Genomic DNA, 17627 nt, shown 5'->3' with positions numbered 1-17627 from the left:
TCCAAACATAAATCTTCCACTGGTGCTATTTCCAGTACATCCATATTACAGTCATAGATTCCCTGCTGGCCTTCCCAGTCAAATAATTCCTTTCTGACATCCAGACTGTTCCCATTCCTCTCTATTATTTTTACATTTTAACTCCACTTCAGTCTGTCTTCACATCCTTTGGCTAATAATTTCAGTTACTCTCTCTTCTCCTCTGCTCCATCATTGTCCCTGTCCTTGTAACAACTCAGATCCAGCTCCAAATGCTCCATTTAGGCAGTTTTCCTTTTATTGCTGTGGCATCAGCAGGGGTTCTTTGACACTAAAAGAGAGATTATCTCCTACTACAAGCTCTGTTCTCCAAACCACAATACTTGTCAAAGAGAGGAGAAATTGCACAAAGTCCCACTCAGCCCCTTCAGTCCAGTTGAGGAGCAGACCCAGTGCAGATGAAACTTTGGAGAAGATAGCTGCCAACCCCTAATGGCTAAAAACAAGGAAGCTTTTTTTTTTTTTTTTTTTTTTAATCCCAGCAGGTTATAAATGCAAGCCAAATGTAGGCAGATTTTCACAGGATAGCTCATGCCAAATTTTAGGCCACTGCTCCAGAACATGAAGATAATACAGTTTCCTTGGTAATTGTAAACATTTTTCATAGGGGAAAAAATATTTTCCTATGAAACCTATTGTGAGGCATAGATGTGCTCTGCTTGCTTAAGCCTTCCAAAACAAGTAAAGAACTACATGCATTTCAGCCTGAGGCAGACACCTGCCATGGAAAACTTCAACCTGAGTATTTAAAATTTAGCAAAACTGTATTATATCTTAAGCACTTAATAATGGGAAAAGACTATGTCTTAAATATAGGGATTTCTTATTCTGCTAATTATATGTGTTTATTTTAGATTTTGACTGTACCAGTATTTCCTCTGAAACCCGGCATTGTGGGGATAGAGTTTTTTTCTTCTCAAGGGGATGCGAGTCATTTTGCAGACAATCTTAAAAACAGAATTTAACTACAGTTGGCTTCTTTGTTCTTCAAGGGCATGGAAGATACTTCAAAAAGGCTAAACTGTGAACTGAACAAAGCTTGTTTTAATAATTTTTGTGTATGCATTTTCAAGGCATCTGAAAAAATAGCCATGTGATTTCTCCAGTTGCAGTGATACTGGATGTGTTTCCCAGGATGAGATTAGGCAGATTGCCTTGCATTTGCTCCACAGGGGACAGGTCAACTACCTTTATTGTATGCCATCAGCAATGTGCCACTGAGGCATTTCCAAAAGATTTAATACTTCTCAGGATTAAGAGGCCTAGTTAAAATGGAAAATTTCTTTTTTTGCTTTTGCTGCAATACCTATTAGGGGGCTATAAAGGGGATTATGGAATCTTACATCATCAACAGTATCGTTTGCTGAGGTATTTTTGTTCTTTTTGCTTACATCTATGAAAGTATGTGCATTTACAAATTGTATATGCACGTAAATATCTATTAAAATAAATGCAGAATAATATGTTGTTTAACCTCCCTAGACAACTGCTGCATTTCTCAAGTCACTGGGTCAGTTATGCTTTGCTCTGTGGTTGGGGGTGGCAGTTGGTATATTTATTAAAGAAAAGAGATTTTCAAAGATTCAAAGGATTGCTTATCAGCAAGTACTTTATGCAACTTCATAATACTTCCCTGTTCTTTAGCAGAGGTTCCTTAAAAATTCCTTTTACAATCAAGAAAAATGAAATTTAAGAAGTTTGTTAATAACGGTAAACTTTAGTTCTTGTTAATTTTTCTCAGTCTCACATAGTCACTCAGTTTATATTATCTGACTGAATAATACAAGATTCCCATATTTTGGAATTTAGTCTTTTTGATTGAACTGTTGTTGAGTACATGATATGGTATCTCAGTCAATCAAATTATTATTTAAGTGATTATCAAAGCTTCACATGACACTTCCATATTTTTAGTATTAAACTTTTGGTGGAAACAGTTGTAACCTCCTGTCCTTGTGTTTTCTCATCACACAAATTAAGGCTGGCACAACATACCTGATTTCACAACATGACAGGTCAGTCTCAGAGACTGCAGGACTGTAGATGGAGGATCTTATTTTTGACAGAAGTCTCATGTAGCCCCCCCTTTATCTTTCCAACTATTTTACTCCTGAACCTGACCCTGTCTTTAAAATGGGAGTCATGCAGTGAAGCACAGAAGCTCAGATGGCATAGATCTATTTTGAAACTTTTACTCCCAATACATCTCCTCTAGAACTTTTTTACTTAAGAAAATCAGTCTCAGATCAAGGCCCCTTTGTGCTAGGAGCTGTACCAAAAAAAGAGAATGAAGATGACTCCTACTCCAAAGAACAAATAAAAAAAGAAGATGGGGGGGGCAGGGGGGTGGTGGTGGTAGTGTAATAATGCTAGCAGGTTTTAATAGGCAGTTAGGCATTGATACGAGCATTAGTAGGCATTAATGATTTATAGGAAGATAAATTTTGACATTAGAGACCATGCTGTATAAGTTAAGGCTTTTAATCTAGGTAGGATAAAAAGAAATGTCTAAGGAAGTGCCAATGGAAATAGTCAGAGATCAGTAGCACTGTACTTTCCACTTCTGCCAGAATTAATCTCAGAGTAACGGAATTAGTCTAATGATTGACAGTCTAGCTGGAGAAAGGCTGACAAAAATAGGTGCATCCACTTGCCACATTTGCACTAACACTGCTTCAGGTTAGTGCTTAGATGGTAAAACAGGGCCCTGCCCTGGGCGAAGGTTCCACTGGCACTGATTTGATGTTCATGCTCAGCTTCCCAGCTGTAGATACATGAAGATCCTCGCCTCTTTGCAGCTTAGTGTTTAGAACTTGGAAAAGGTTTTTCCCTAACAGCTGGCCAACTGTTAACATTTTTCTACTCTTGTAGAACTTTTTTTTGTGATAGAGTTGCTGTGTGTCTGCCAAGCTTATCAAAAGTGCACTGCATATGTATTTCTTTTACAAAATATTTATATTGCACTGTTTTTTAAATTATTTTTTCTGTTTCATGGCTCCTGTTTTCTTTTTTGTTTTTAAGACTCAGTCCTTTGAAATATTTTGTTTCGTTGGGGCAAGAACATTGAAATCTTCCTGATGCCCAGCTCAAGTGTGAAAATCAACACAACAATTCTGAAGAAGGTATGAAGGACACACAGTGCCTAAGGAGACAGACTGAACCACCGTTTTCTAAGATACCTGCAGCCAGAAAGGATGAATGCAAACATGACATAAAATAAAGCTGTTCAAACCTGGCAATGCCCTTGGAAGATGATAGCTGTGCAAACTTTCTATGTTTGGGTGTATGTGCACAACAAAATGACATGCAACTATAGAACATTCAAGTGACAATAGCAATGGAGATTTCCAGTACCTTCAGCATGCTTTTGCAAGCAGGGTACATATCCAAGGTCTCTTAAGAGTTAGCACATACTAACACCCTAACATTGTCTTCTAATTTACGTTTACTCATGTTAAACTGTACAGGTACTCTTTCATATGCCAATTTCCATTTTATTGTACAGTATGTATTTTGTTAGAGAATGCTTATTAAGTTCTCTTCAGTTATCTATTAGGCATGTTATATAGGTTTCATCTCTGGTTTTGTGGAGTGTATGTTTAAAGCCTATTTTTTAAGGCCCATTAGTTGTCTCAGGCCCACACTGGTTATGAATGATACGTTTACTGTGAACTTTAAGTGAGATAGAACCAGGGCATGCTGCAGACCGAAAACGTAGATCAAATCCTAGCAAGCTGGAGTATGCTTCTGTCTGAATTATACATTGGCCAAGCATCAGCTACCTTGCAGTGACATAACATGGCCCATGACAAGTCAGCTATGTGAATCTTCCTAGAGAGTCCCAATGTTGTGAAATACAAAGGCAGATGGATTTGTAGGTTATCTGAGCTCCAGAAGCCTTTCTAAGCCTGTAGAGTATACTACAGGTGTCCTATATTTGACCATGCAAAGCACTGAGACACATCAAGGGGCACAGCAGCTTTAGTGAGCTCCATGGTCCAGCCCCCAAGGTGCAATGTAGACATAATCATGTTCATGAACATATGTCTAGCTCTTCTACTCTTTTCCACAAGCCAACCCTTCCAGTATCAAAAAGTTTTTTCATTTCAACTCTACCTTGCAGAGAAAAGAAAGCTCTGAGATGCTTATAGCTAATAATGACATTGAGTACTGACAGTATAATTACTACAGTGTTCCACCTCCTCTCTCTCATTCTCCACCACTGCACCAGCAACTCACTCGTTCAGTCTTGACTTGAGTGGAGCACGACAGTTTCTTTCTAGCTCCTCCAGTGCTGGAGAGAAACTGCAGTGCTGTGCAGCACCTGAAAATATGAGTGTGAAAAATATGCTTTGCAGCTCTTAGGTTGGCAGCATGCCCCACCGTATGACCCAGTCTGCAGGGAATGACCTGAAACAATGAAAATGGGATGCAGCTTTCCCCTCTGCCATTAACAGCTGTACTGCATCTACATCTGGCCTCAAAGATACAGGGAGGGACTATCATTTCTCTGCTTATAGCAATGTAGCTCACATCGTGCATTAACTTTGTGCATGATAAAAATGCTGCATTGTGGTGATACATCCTCTCTTGCAACCAGCTCACAAAGTTGGCAAGGTAAACTTGAGAGAACAAGATGCACTATCCTGAAAGATGATACAGTTTATTTATGTGCTGTGCAGATCAGAGAGCTGGAGAAGGGATTTTGCCTCCCAAATCAAATTGCCTGTTTTCTTCCATGTTCCAGTTCACATTCATATACAATTTGCAGTTCAATTATTGTCCCTGTAGTTTCTTTGGTGTTACTACTTTCCATATTTCTAATACTGAACTTTTTTCATATCATTTTTCTCTATATAATTAACTCTGAATTTTCTAAGCAAAACTTTCCTTGTTTTACTTATTTCCTTCCTGTATTTTTAACCTTCTTTCGCTCTTCTGTATTATCTCTGTTTTCACTAATATTTGCAACACCTCCTAATTTAACATTGTCTGTAAAACTTGCTATCTTCTTTTTAACACCCCCTCTTTCAGAGTATTAATAATAGTGTTAAATAAGACAGGTTTAAGGGATTGTGCAGCTTCCTTCCTTGCATTCTCAATGACTATTTGCAACATGCAACCTGAAGAATCTGTTTCCCTAAAGACAGATCTGAATAAATGGTAGCATGGATTGCCTAGGGAGCGTACTGTGTTCTGAGGAACTGGCACCTCTCTGATCTTCCATCAACGAAAACCACTCCTACCTTAGCCTCAGCAAGTTCACAAACTGAAGTTTTACTGAATTTAAGTAGAAGATTCATGGATTGTAGGTGTAACTAGAGACTTTTTATAAATCCACTGCTATGAAGAAACTGTGCCCTCTCCAGCCACAATCAATCTATTAACTCTAACCTATACCACTTCCATGCATGCTAAAATACTGCTATCATGTTACTTTTGTCCAACACTAAGGGCCAACTGAAACAAGATGACATGCTATATATCTTCTTGCAAGGTAGCCAGAAAGGGTACTACAGCCATACTGCTCATAGTGCTTTGGCTGTCAATCACCTGCTACAAGTACCTGAATAGTGAAAAACTCAGAGATGACTTCTCTCTAATATCCATTACTAACTCTCTTTGGTCAAAATTTCAGGTGTAATCAAGATACCAAAGAATCAGGGACTTTTCTATTACATCTTTCTCACCTCTACATTTCCTTTGGCAAAAATTTAAATAAGTTAGTTAAGCTATTTATTCACTTATTTACTTGAATGGTGAAAGACTTACTGCTTTTTTGAGACCTCTGTGTGACAGATAACTCTCAGACCAGCATTTAACCTAACTAATCAGCCTTTCCTGTCTTTATTACTACTAACCAGTTGAAAAAAAGACTGAAGATTGATTTTTTTAATACATGTGAAATGTTATACTAATAAGCAGGTTTAATACAGTACATCATGTGTGCTTATATTTTGTTTTGTAAACTTTCAAGCATCCTATAAAGTTCAGTTACATTTTTAAGTATTTCTAATCAGAATGCAGACAAAACTCTGCTAGCTCTAATAATTTTTATTACTATTTTTTTAATGATCACCAATTTGACTGTTTGTTAAGCTTAGGTAAAATGAAATTGATCCCAGCATAGCTGCCTGGTGAAAATGAACGTGTAGCTCAAAGACGTATCATACTTTATTACGGCCCTTTTAGGATATCTCTCATCATTGCATTTCTCACAAATCTCTCACCATTTGCATTTACATCTGTGCTAGCAATTACTAGAGTTCAAGTTTGAACTGGATAATAATTGATTTCACTACCTGTTGTATTCAGAGTTAGCCACAGCTTCAAAAATAACGTGAAGCAAGCATAAACAGGAACTGTCATCAAAAAGAAGGAATCCCCTGCAGCCACTATTCCTGCCCTTGCTCTCTTCCCTCTCTTACATCATCAGATGAACTTAGGTGGCTACCTGGTGAACTGGATCAGCAAAGTAACCTGGCAAAACACTAATTCTTTGCTGGAGGGGATATGGGATTAATTTTGACCCAGATTGGTTTTCTGATCCAATTTACTAAATACCCACACAAATACTTGAGCTGCATCAAGTGACACTGACAAAAACAAAGCACCAAAGTCAGAAGGACTGGACGGCAGCAATGTCAATTTGATGCTTCGAAGCTATGATATTAGAAAACAGTGTGGTTAAAATCAAATGGTACCTAAAACACATCAGTGATCCTACCATAAGGAACTGTGATGAAAAGGCGGTCATGAGAAATTTCCTGGAAATCACCAATCTAGGTAGCACAATTATTAAAACAGGGTAAACTGTTAGCTATTAGGTAAAAGCATAAAACCTTTTTTTTTCCCTTAAATGTTTCATATTGCCTGCTAAGAATCCCTCCCTAGTCTATGAGGAAGCTATTTATTAAAACCTTGTTTATTTTGGCTTACTAGCTTTTAATCCTTCTCAGAATTTTGGCCTTACCTCATGGCTACTTTATTTTTCTTACTAGTCTCTTGTGAGAGATTTTATCAGAAATCCTTTTGAAAAATCAAAGTAAATTACTTCCTCAAGATGCCCTTTATACACTGTACTGTTGACTCAAAGAATTTAGGAGGTCAAGAATGCATCATTTACTCTTGTGGCAACCAGGCTGGTTTGATCTTATCAGCATATATTTATCCAAACATTTCATTACTTTGTCCTTAATTATACTCCATCAGTTTTTCTAATACTGAAGAGAAGTTTGCCAGACTGTGATACCTGTAGTCATTCTCAAATCAGTTTAAAAGATGGGAACAGTGCTAGACACTTTTCAAACATAAAAATTTTTTACTTTAAATAATGTACAGGTTTTATAGTTTCACTTTCACATTTTATGTTACTGCTTTGCTTTTAGAGTTCTTTTGTCTTTTAGTCACAAGCAAAATGTAGCAAAGTATTTTCAAAGACAACTTATGCTTGCTGGAGGCCATAAAAATTACTATAAGATGACTGTCCTAAATGAGGTGATGTATTACTTAATATTTCATAAAATTAATATGTAATTATCTGAAACTTTAAAAAAACTTAGTAACAGTTGTCACAAATAGAAATGTTTTGAGAATCATTTCAGTAATACTTTATTTTTAAAAAGTCTCAAAAAGAATTCTTTTTAATTATTGCAAAAATAGCATAAAATAATTTTTAAAGGCTTTTCATTGAAAAATTCGTGAGGGTGATGGCCATTTATCCTGTAGAATAATGAAGTGAAAGCCTTCACACTTAATATTAATATTTTATCTGTCTCTTTCTGCCTCTTTCCTAATGCCATTTTTATCCACTTTGTTCTGTTTCTCTTTTCCTTCCCTACTCCTGGGGGTGGGAGGAAAGAGATGTGCTTTGATCTTTATTATATTTTCTATGATTTTCTTTTTTAAGTACAATTTTAGTTGTAGGACAGTGAAATGAGCATACTTTGGATGTTCTCTAACATATCTAAAAGCTGCATAGCAGCTAATACTCTCTGGACAAACATACTGTTTTTGAAGTGAAAAAACTCTTAGAGACAAACTTTGGAGTTTGCAAAGCTGAATTTTCCAATGCTGAACTTAAACCTAATGTTAACCAAAAGGGATTATATATGAGGATGAAAGGACAATGAAACCCCATTATTGTTTAGTATTGAAAAAAGTAATGTCGTCAAGATTACATAGTTGAAATGTAGTTTCTAACCGCTGAAAGATTTGCATAAATCAGTTCCAAACTTATAAAGATCCAGCATTTTACTAGAATGCATTGAGAATTGAAGATGTGTTTAGAATCAGAGAAGCTTGTCTGGTTTTATTTTAACAGTTATCTGAACAGTCATATTTCAGTTATCTAAAATTTTGCAAAATCTCAATAAAAATATTCTGTGTGAAAAAAATAAATACAACTTCAGTTTTCAACCTGTCCTGGTTTTGTCTGGGATAGAGTTAATTTTCTTTCTAGTAGCTGGTATAGTGTTATCTCTTGGATTCAGTATGAGAAGAATGTTGATAGCAACAACTGAAAACATCAGTGTGTTAAGTAGTGTTCATACTAAGTCAAGGATTTTTCAGCTTCTGATGCCCTGCCAGCAAGAAGGCTGGAGGGGCACAAGAAGCTGGGAGGGGACACAGCCAGGGCAGCTGACCCAAACTGGCCAAAGGCATATTCCATACAGTGTGACATCATGTCTAGTATATAAACTGGGGGCAGTGGGGCTGGGAGGGGTGGCTGTTTGGGGACTAACTGGACATTGGTCGGTGAGTGGTGAGCAATTGCACTGTGCATCACTTGTATGTTCTAATCCTATTATTATTACTACTGTCATTTTATTAGTGTTACCATTATCATTTTTAGTTTCTTCTTTTCCATTCTACTAAATTGTTCTTATCTCGACCCGCGAGTTTTACTTTTTTTTTCCGATTCTCTCCCCCATACCACTGGGTGGGGGGGAGAAAGTGAGCAGCTGTGTGGTTCTTAGTTGCTGGCTGGTGTTAAACCACGACAGATTATATTAGGTCTGTGGTTAAGTGGGTACCAACTATAAGAGTACAGTCCCTTCTGGTACTGCTGCTCCTCCTATCTTCTTTAAAAGGGTTTGTGGGAAGAGGTTAATTTTCTAAACTTAGATAATTTATCCTTAATCTTTTGTATATACATGCTCACTTTCAAGAAATATGATCGAAGTCTGATATATGAATACTTGAATAACAAATTACAGTACAATTATTCTTGCCAGAATTGTTTTAAAAAACTGAGGAATAAAATAATCAGGTTATTTTCTAAAGAATGTAACACCATAGCAAAATCATCCAAAAGACAAAGATAATTTGAAGAATATTTTCTAATTGTTAGAAGGCCTTTCAGGAAACACTGGAAGAAACCAACTTTTTCACAGGAGGTAATGTAAGTAGTAAATAACAAATTTGTAGTTTATCCCATTTTGCTTTTACCATTCGGAAACAGTTTATTTATACTGAGAAATAATGAAGGAACAAAAAAATTTCTTCCTTACTAACAGAGGATACACCACTACCATCATTTTAGTTTATTACAACTCAATCACTGCCACAGTTTTCCTCTGTCACAAATTAAGAATCCTAACATAAACCCTGTACCTAATGTATGAGTAGGTAAAGCCTAAAAGACAATCACTTCTGGTCTTTCTCTTCTGAGTTCCATCCCTATGTGCTGGATGATGCCTTGGGTCAAATGCCTTCAGAAAACTGACTTCAACTATGTGAAAATATACTTACTGCATTCATCTTAGTCAAATATGTACTATTTGATATCTCAAAAGAGAACTTTTGGTTTTGCTCATTTTGGAAAAGATTTATAATAAATTTCATTTGAAGAAATGCCTTAGGCCAATATGGTTGTCCTCAAAGTACACTGCACTAATAGACAATGCAGAAGTCTAATGTTTCTCTTAAAGCAAAGATTATAACCCATTGCCATGGTATTAATTTCAATCTGATCTCCCTCTGCACATAAATACAAAACTGCCCTGTCAAAAAAATCAATAAAGCTTTCAGATCATGCAGAATACTTGAACACTGTACAGCCCTCCCCAGTCACTTTTTTAAGTAGATGTAGATCTGTAGAAAAAAAACCGACATGAATTTATGACCCCTTTCGGTGGGGGGGGGGGGGGTGGCAGGAAGCACCTATTCCCTTTCACACCATAGTATACTTTGACTCAAAAATGGCCCCTACTACACAGGTGAAACAAATGACTTCCAAAACATGTCCAAGAGACTCTACAAGCAGTGTGCATGAGGACATGAGGATGCGTTTCAATGCTAATACATGTAGATTATATAAACATAGCCTTACTGGTTCTGACCTAAAGAATCATGATGAGAAAATAAAGGCAAGAAACAGAAGAATGCTGAAAGAGCTCAAGTATGCCAAAAGTATTTCTCTTACAAGGCCTTCCTATAATAAATGGTATAATTGAAACCAAAAAGCCTAGCGTAATATATAATAAACCCTGGGCTTCCCTGGGATACTGCTCCCAGGAGGGAACAGCAAAAGAAATGGACTCTCATGTCCAAAGGCAATGCAGACCACTAATGTTTCAAGTGCCATGAAAGGAACAGAGCATAACAGTCTAAAAAGTGTCCCAAGTTACAAGCACAACTTTTCTTTAAAAAGTTAATTTGCCATTTGAATATTATACAAAATATTTCTTTTTCAAATAAAAGAAAGTATATGGAATAACAAATAATAACAAATACCAAGTTATAATGCTGTATTTTAAAATATGCTGCAATAGGGTGAGACATCTTTATGAGGTATGGAAATTTCATTTTTCAAAATCAGTTAGAAATAAATTGCATAAAAAAGGAGCCAAATACACATCCCAACAGATTCCCAATATTAAATAGCAAATTTCCATGGCAATCAAAGGGTTGAAGCACACACACAAAGCAGGGACCTACTCGGACATTATCTTTTCCATTTCAAATGTTGTATTTGTGTTCAAATTCCAGTGTGCGCTACTCATTGTTAAGTTTGTAACTACCATTGGAACACCAGGTCTGTGTAATCAAAAAAGTTTACTGTGAGATTGTCATTCTCATTTGACTCTTACAGTTCATAATTTCCACATACCACCATATATAGTAAGACTATATAAGTTATCATTTTTCTCTGCAGTTCTTTAAATTAATTTCCTATTCACAAGACGGAGCTTGTATTGAATCTACCTGAGACTTAGAAAAGCAGATCTCAGATGTAACATTTGGGCACACAGTGAGTCAGAAGGGAGTAGCTCCAACTTTTTTTCTAAAGGTCCGAGCTTAAAAGTACACCCAAGACCTTCATTAAGAACGTGATGGCCTACTTGAAGGCTTACAGAAAACAAACACACTAGCATTTCAGTCTGTGCATCCTGCCTTGTCTGAGAAGGGCAGCAGAAACATCAATACAATGTGAAAATGAGTTTCCATATCTGACTCAATCCTTGATACACTGGATGCAAAAAAAAAAAAGGTCTTTCTCAAAAAAGAACACAGACAGGATGCAGCCCTTTTGAATTGCAATGCTCTGGACTTGATCCATGATGTCAGAGTGATCAAAGCAATCAATTCTCACTAATCAAATGCATTCCAATAAAAAATAAATACAACTCCTTAACTGGACATATGGACAGAGTAGTAGTTCTGGCTAATAAAGTATATATAAAAGAACTAAACTGGGCGAAGAATTGTCTTCCTTTTTATAGAGGGGTCAAGTAAGTTACTTCAGAATGAGTAATACTGCACCCCTTAACAGACCCAGAATTTCTGTAGGCCAAAAAGAAGAGATTAAAATCTTAGTACTGAAAATACATGGAGTTCCTCATAGGAGGAATTATTTATCATATATGTAATGCTCAGAGAAAAGAAGGCTGAGGGGAGACCTTATTGCTCTCTACAACTACCTGAAAGGAAGTTGTAGTGAGGTGGGTGCTGGTCTCTTCTGTCAGGTGGCTGGAGATAGGACAAGAGGAAATGGCCTCAATTTGCAGCAGGGGAGGTTTAGGTTGGATATTAGGAGAAATTTCTTTACTGAAAGAGTTGTCAGGTATCGGAACAGGCTGCCCAGGGAAGTGGTTGAGTCACCATCCCTGGAGGTATTCAAAAAGCGCATAGACAAGGCACTTCAGAACATGGTTTAGTGGGCATGGTTGATGGCTGGACTCTATGATCTTGAAGGTCTTTTCCAACCTAAATGAATCTATGATTCCATGACTCTCAGCAACATAACTTGGGTTTAGAAATAGTTTTTATTAATTGCAAAGGAATTTTAAAATCGCATTTTATAATTATAAATATATATCCAAAATGCGAAAATGCCTCTAGTCATCAGTTATCAGCAAAAATATGTATACTCTGTACCTTTTTCCTTGTATCTCTTCCTTCTCTCTACATGACTAGCAAGCTGTTTTAAAACAACAGCTCTGCAACATGCCTCAGAATTAGTTCCAGATCTTTTAAAATAATTGCTCAGACATAACTAAAAAGTAAAATTTAGCTAGCATATACATTATTCTTTTATGCAATATTATTTCTATTATTTGATCATTTAAAATAGTGGTTCAGAAGGACACTAATTGTAAGAAAAATTATGACTTCACTGTCAAAGCATATAGATTAAAAAAAATATATCAGCTCTCATTTATGTGAGCACAGATTAACTATCTTTGCTTTAGGTTAGGACATAACTTATTCCAGAGTTTTCACTTATTTGAAGTAAGCAAATAATATTCAAATAATTGTATCTCAATATGAAATTACTGGGTAAATAGTATAACTGACGTTAGTAGAAACATCATTAAAAGCAAATACTTAAGACAAACATTTTATTCATACACACAAATCAAAACAGACATCTTCACCTTTTGGGGCAGAACACTCTAGAAGAATGATTACAAAACACCACATGAAAAACTAAAGTTCCTGAGGTTGAACTCTCTGGAAAGGGCTATGGATTTTTTGTTTGTTTGTTTTTTCCTCATCTCTGTCTCAGATACAGTATTAGGGTAGCTGCAGGAGTTCTACCTGAAGACAACAGGATTCTGGGGACAAAAGACCATGAATGGCTATCTTCCATATTTCCATACATGAGTATAAGACAAGTGTAAGAGGAAAATTTGTTATTTATATATAGGTATATATGTTAAAAAAAATATCATGTTTATTTCATGTTTACCACAAATACTTTTTCATTATGCCTACTGAAAATAAGATAATTTTAAACAGGTCATAGTAAAGATGGTTAGTATGTTTTTTCACAACTAAAAATGGCTTCTGTGGATCACACTGGCATCCAGGAAATCATTAAGAAGTATTTTACTGCTGTCCAACATGTTTACATGAACTAATTTCATAACATACCTGCAGTGATGGAAGAAGCCAAAGAATTATTGCTGTTAGCTATTTTTAATACAATGTAGTCAGCAGATAATTGTGTTTGCCTTAATGTTAACTAATGCCCCTCCTACTGTGTTTTAAAAGGAAGTGGATCAGCAGGAAACTTTTAATTTACAGCAGTTTCTTGCTGTTTGTGTGAAAATCAGCTATCAGAATACCAAATGGTTATTTTATGTATGATTTATTTCTTCCTTATTGATAAAAATTCCTCTTTTAGAAGAAAACTTACATACCAAGTAACAGGGAGAAGTATTTAAAAATACATGAAATGTCAAAAGTTCACTTTTTTGCATTTATTGCAGCCAATACTCAGACTGTTTCAGAGTATTAAGAATATTTGTGAAACTGTGTCCCTCAAAGCTGTAGCTAAGGAAACACAGTTGTATACGATTATATAGCCTAAAACTTAATACTATTAATCACTTTCAACGTCATTACTGAGAGTGCTCAGCAAGAAATCTGAAAAGCAAAAGGGGAAGGATTTTTGAATTCTTTTATTATTTTAGGATGTTTTGTCTTGTTTTCTTCTGGGGGGACCTGACTTCATTTTCTTTTTGTCTGATTGACTGCAGTCCATATATTCATACATACCATACGTGGATGTACTTACACAAAATTCTCTACAGTATTTTCAAGGGCTTTTCAAACGGGACCACAGCTAGCCTTTTTGGAATGCCAGACAAGAAAACAGCAAAATAAAAAAAAAACAGTTGCCTTTTAGCTTCTAGTATATTGGTAGTATTACACTGCAGGGTATTTCACTTAGTCTTATTTTCTTACACTTTTACATACTGTAATTCACAGTCACTTCATAGGTTTACCTAAAAAGGTTTTGACCTCAAAAATACATGCTCTAAAACTGGTTATGATGTCTAGTGGTTTTAAGTAATTTTTAGTGTATTTGAGAATGGAGTTTGGTTAAGCAGCTGTTTTAATTTCCTGTTTCTGCCTGTCAACTATTTCCCTAGAAAGCACAGGCATATCTAGCAAAAACAAAACTGGCCAAAGAAAATGATACAAGAGATTAAAAATGTTTACACATAAATAGCTGGAACTCTGCTTGGAATAATTAAGAGAAAACAACTTGTGAATACTTCTTGTCAAAATAAGGGGAAAGAAAACCTCTTACTGATATAGAAATTACTTCTATGGTTATTGTTTATTTCAAAAATGCTTTTATAATTAACAGTATAGGTGAGACTCTGGTTTCCTAAGTTTCACTTATTTGACCTTCTATATATGCAACATACAGAACTGTATCTCTAGCCAAGATAAAAGCAAAGCAAGTCCAGCTTCTCTTCCCTCAACCCTGCCCCTTCTTTTCCACTCCCATTCTTTCCAAATGCTCTTCTGCTTATATGAAGATGAGTGTGGCTGGATCTATAGCATGGCCATTTCAACCTCAATTTTTCAACAGACTTAGATTAAAAACTCTGTCATTTCATAGCTCTTACTGAGTGGGGTCTTTTCAATCCACACAGTTTATAAACAAATTAACCGATCATCTAAGATGCTGCACAAAACACTCTGTGGCATAGGAATACCACAGAACCTAGCCCTCTACTATGGAAGATCCAAATCACACTATTTAGTTATACATCAAGTCGGTTCAACTGGTTTTAAACTGAAGCTAGTCCTACAGATCTATCTTAACTAAACAAACAATCTGAGACAAAGGAAATGTTGTAATCTTTCATTACAGAATGCTTATTAAGACAATAAGGTGGGCCAGCAGACTAGCAAGCCACCCTGTGTTCTGCCACGGCTTCCAGGGCCAAAATGAAATTGTTACTTACACTGAAAGACTAAGGATATAGCTGCTAAAAATCAGGGGTTTACTTGCTTTCGTAATTTACATTATCTTGAAATTATTAGAAGTAAAATGTGATATGGCAATAACACATGTCTTGGAGTTGGGGGTTTTTTCCTTATACTATTTATATATACTTACTACAGTAATAGTAGTACCATTACAGCTGTGAACATCTGAGGATATTAAAAAAAAAAACCAAACCAAACAATTTCTATAAGAAGAAAATCTTTTCTTAGGCCAAGTGATACAGCTAGGAGAAAAAACCACTAGCACACAAGCCTTTTTCTTGGGCCTGAAATATACATCTGACTTGCCTGCTAAAATGCTGCTATATCAGAAGTAAACTTTTTTCTCCTCCTACAGAAATGATTAAATATTTCACATGTATTCTATGCTAGTTGTAGGTAGTAATTTCTGATAAGACCTTCACAAATGAACAAAAGATTACTATGTATCTTACCCACAACAACTGTTTCAACAGACCATCTTAGCACACCTTTCCTTTAAAAAGACCATATCATTTTGTGAAATGTCATTAAGTATCCATAAGAGTCACAATTTCAAAAAGCTGAAATGTGATCTCCAGCCACATCTTTTCATAAAAGAGATAGGGGCTGGGCACCAACTGTGGAAAAAGACTCTTTCTTTTCACCATTTAGCAATAATTATAGTACTTAGATTATTCTGCTGCAATTTATTAACAGGGCAAAGATTCCACAGTTCCACATTCTGAAAAACAGCTTTTCTGTCCACGAGCAATGAGGCAAAACTCTGTTACCTAAACATCTTGCAAACTAATCTAAGTTATATAGATCTTTAAGTACTTAATTTCACTGATAAATGAGACATTTCAAAGTATAAATGGTCTATGCTGTTAGCCAACAAGAACTGCATCTGCTGTTGTTTTCATTGATGTAGTTTGGACCAAAAATTAAAGCCTGATAAAAAAATCACAATGAAAATCTAACTCATTAGAAGTAACAATAAGTTATTTAGCAAGGTGAGCAGATGTGACTTTGGGAAAAGAAATTCTTACTTAAGAATGTTTCTAACTTCTAAATAAAATAATTTTATATTTGATCTTTAGGGATCCTTAAAATTTTTAACTATTACCTTATCTATGTCTTCTCCTTCAAAATTCTTTGTTATAGAGATCTTGCAACCACAGGATGCTTCTTTCTTTCAACATTGTTGTGAATTTACTACTAAGAAATAGGGGTTATATCCCAGAACAGGGTTTCTATTTGTCCTTACTCATTCCTCACTGAAATACACTAAAAGTACACTTGTATCCACGTGAACCATGGATACATAATGACTAGCTGAAGAATGTAGGAATAACTTAGTAAATTATTCTGCATGTTAGTCATAGTGTTATCAAGTAATAAAGAGTTATTAGTTTATATGGTTTATTAGATTACCTAAAAACATTTTTAAAAGCCTACTCCAAAACTTTCTCTTTTGTCCAAGTCCATAACTGGTTTTATAAGTTTGTTCTCCCTAAGAAAGTAAAAATAAATTCTGGTATTTGAGTGACAATTAGCTGTAACGCTTTATTTATTTCTATTGTATGTTAAGAAAGTTGGCTACAAAATGAACTTCAATCTAGCATGTATGTGTAAAAAGTCAGGATTTGAGAATTTTGCTAGTACAGTTAAGACCCTAGCCTTGATACACTGGCTGAAAGATAGTGCGGGGGTTTTGTCTATAAATACTAAAAAGAGAAGGTAAAGAAAACCATGTTAATGGACTCTTGACCAAAAGATTAGACCTACTGCCAAAGGAAACAAAAGCTATTTAATACCATAAACTGTTCTTCATCACTAGTTTTCCTTAGAATTGCATATTAGAGTTTCATGATATTATAAGGAAAGTAAACTCTGGTCATTCGGTTAAGACAGTCTGGTGATGTGGGTCTCACCACTGACTCTGCCACTGACCTGTTCTGAAATATTGGGTAACATGTTTCATTTCTTTGAGTCTCCATCTTCCTTCTGATTATCTGTCAAGCTCTATACACATTTTGAAATATTTGGAAGGGGTTACCTTTCAGTGTATTTCTACAGTGTCCCAAGGAGTAGGCTTTTTTATGCACTTAATACCTATAATAAAAATTTACTATTATCTATTAAGATTTTCTAAATTAGTATACACTAAGGAAAACCAGGTAAATTCGTTGTGACATTTCCAATAAATGGTAGGTAAGTAATCATTAAAAAATAGTAACGGTTCACAATTAGTTCAGAAGCACCAACCAAATAAATAGCTTTCTTTTCAAGTGCTGCTTGTGCTAACACTTAAAATCTAAAGCTACTCCTTGATTTGTCAGCCTGTGCATTGAAGCCAGGTTAACGAGTTC

The sequence above is a fragment of the Buteo buteo genome, chromosome 2 (assembly GCF_964188355.1).
Source record: "Buteo buteo chromosome 2, bButBut1.hap1.1, whole genome shotgun sequence".
Lineage (NCBI taxonomy): Eukaryota > Metazoa > Chordata > Aves > Accipitriformes > Accipitridae > Buteo > Buteo buteo.
Note: the sequence above shows the minus strand (reverse complement) of the source record.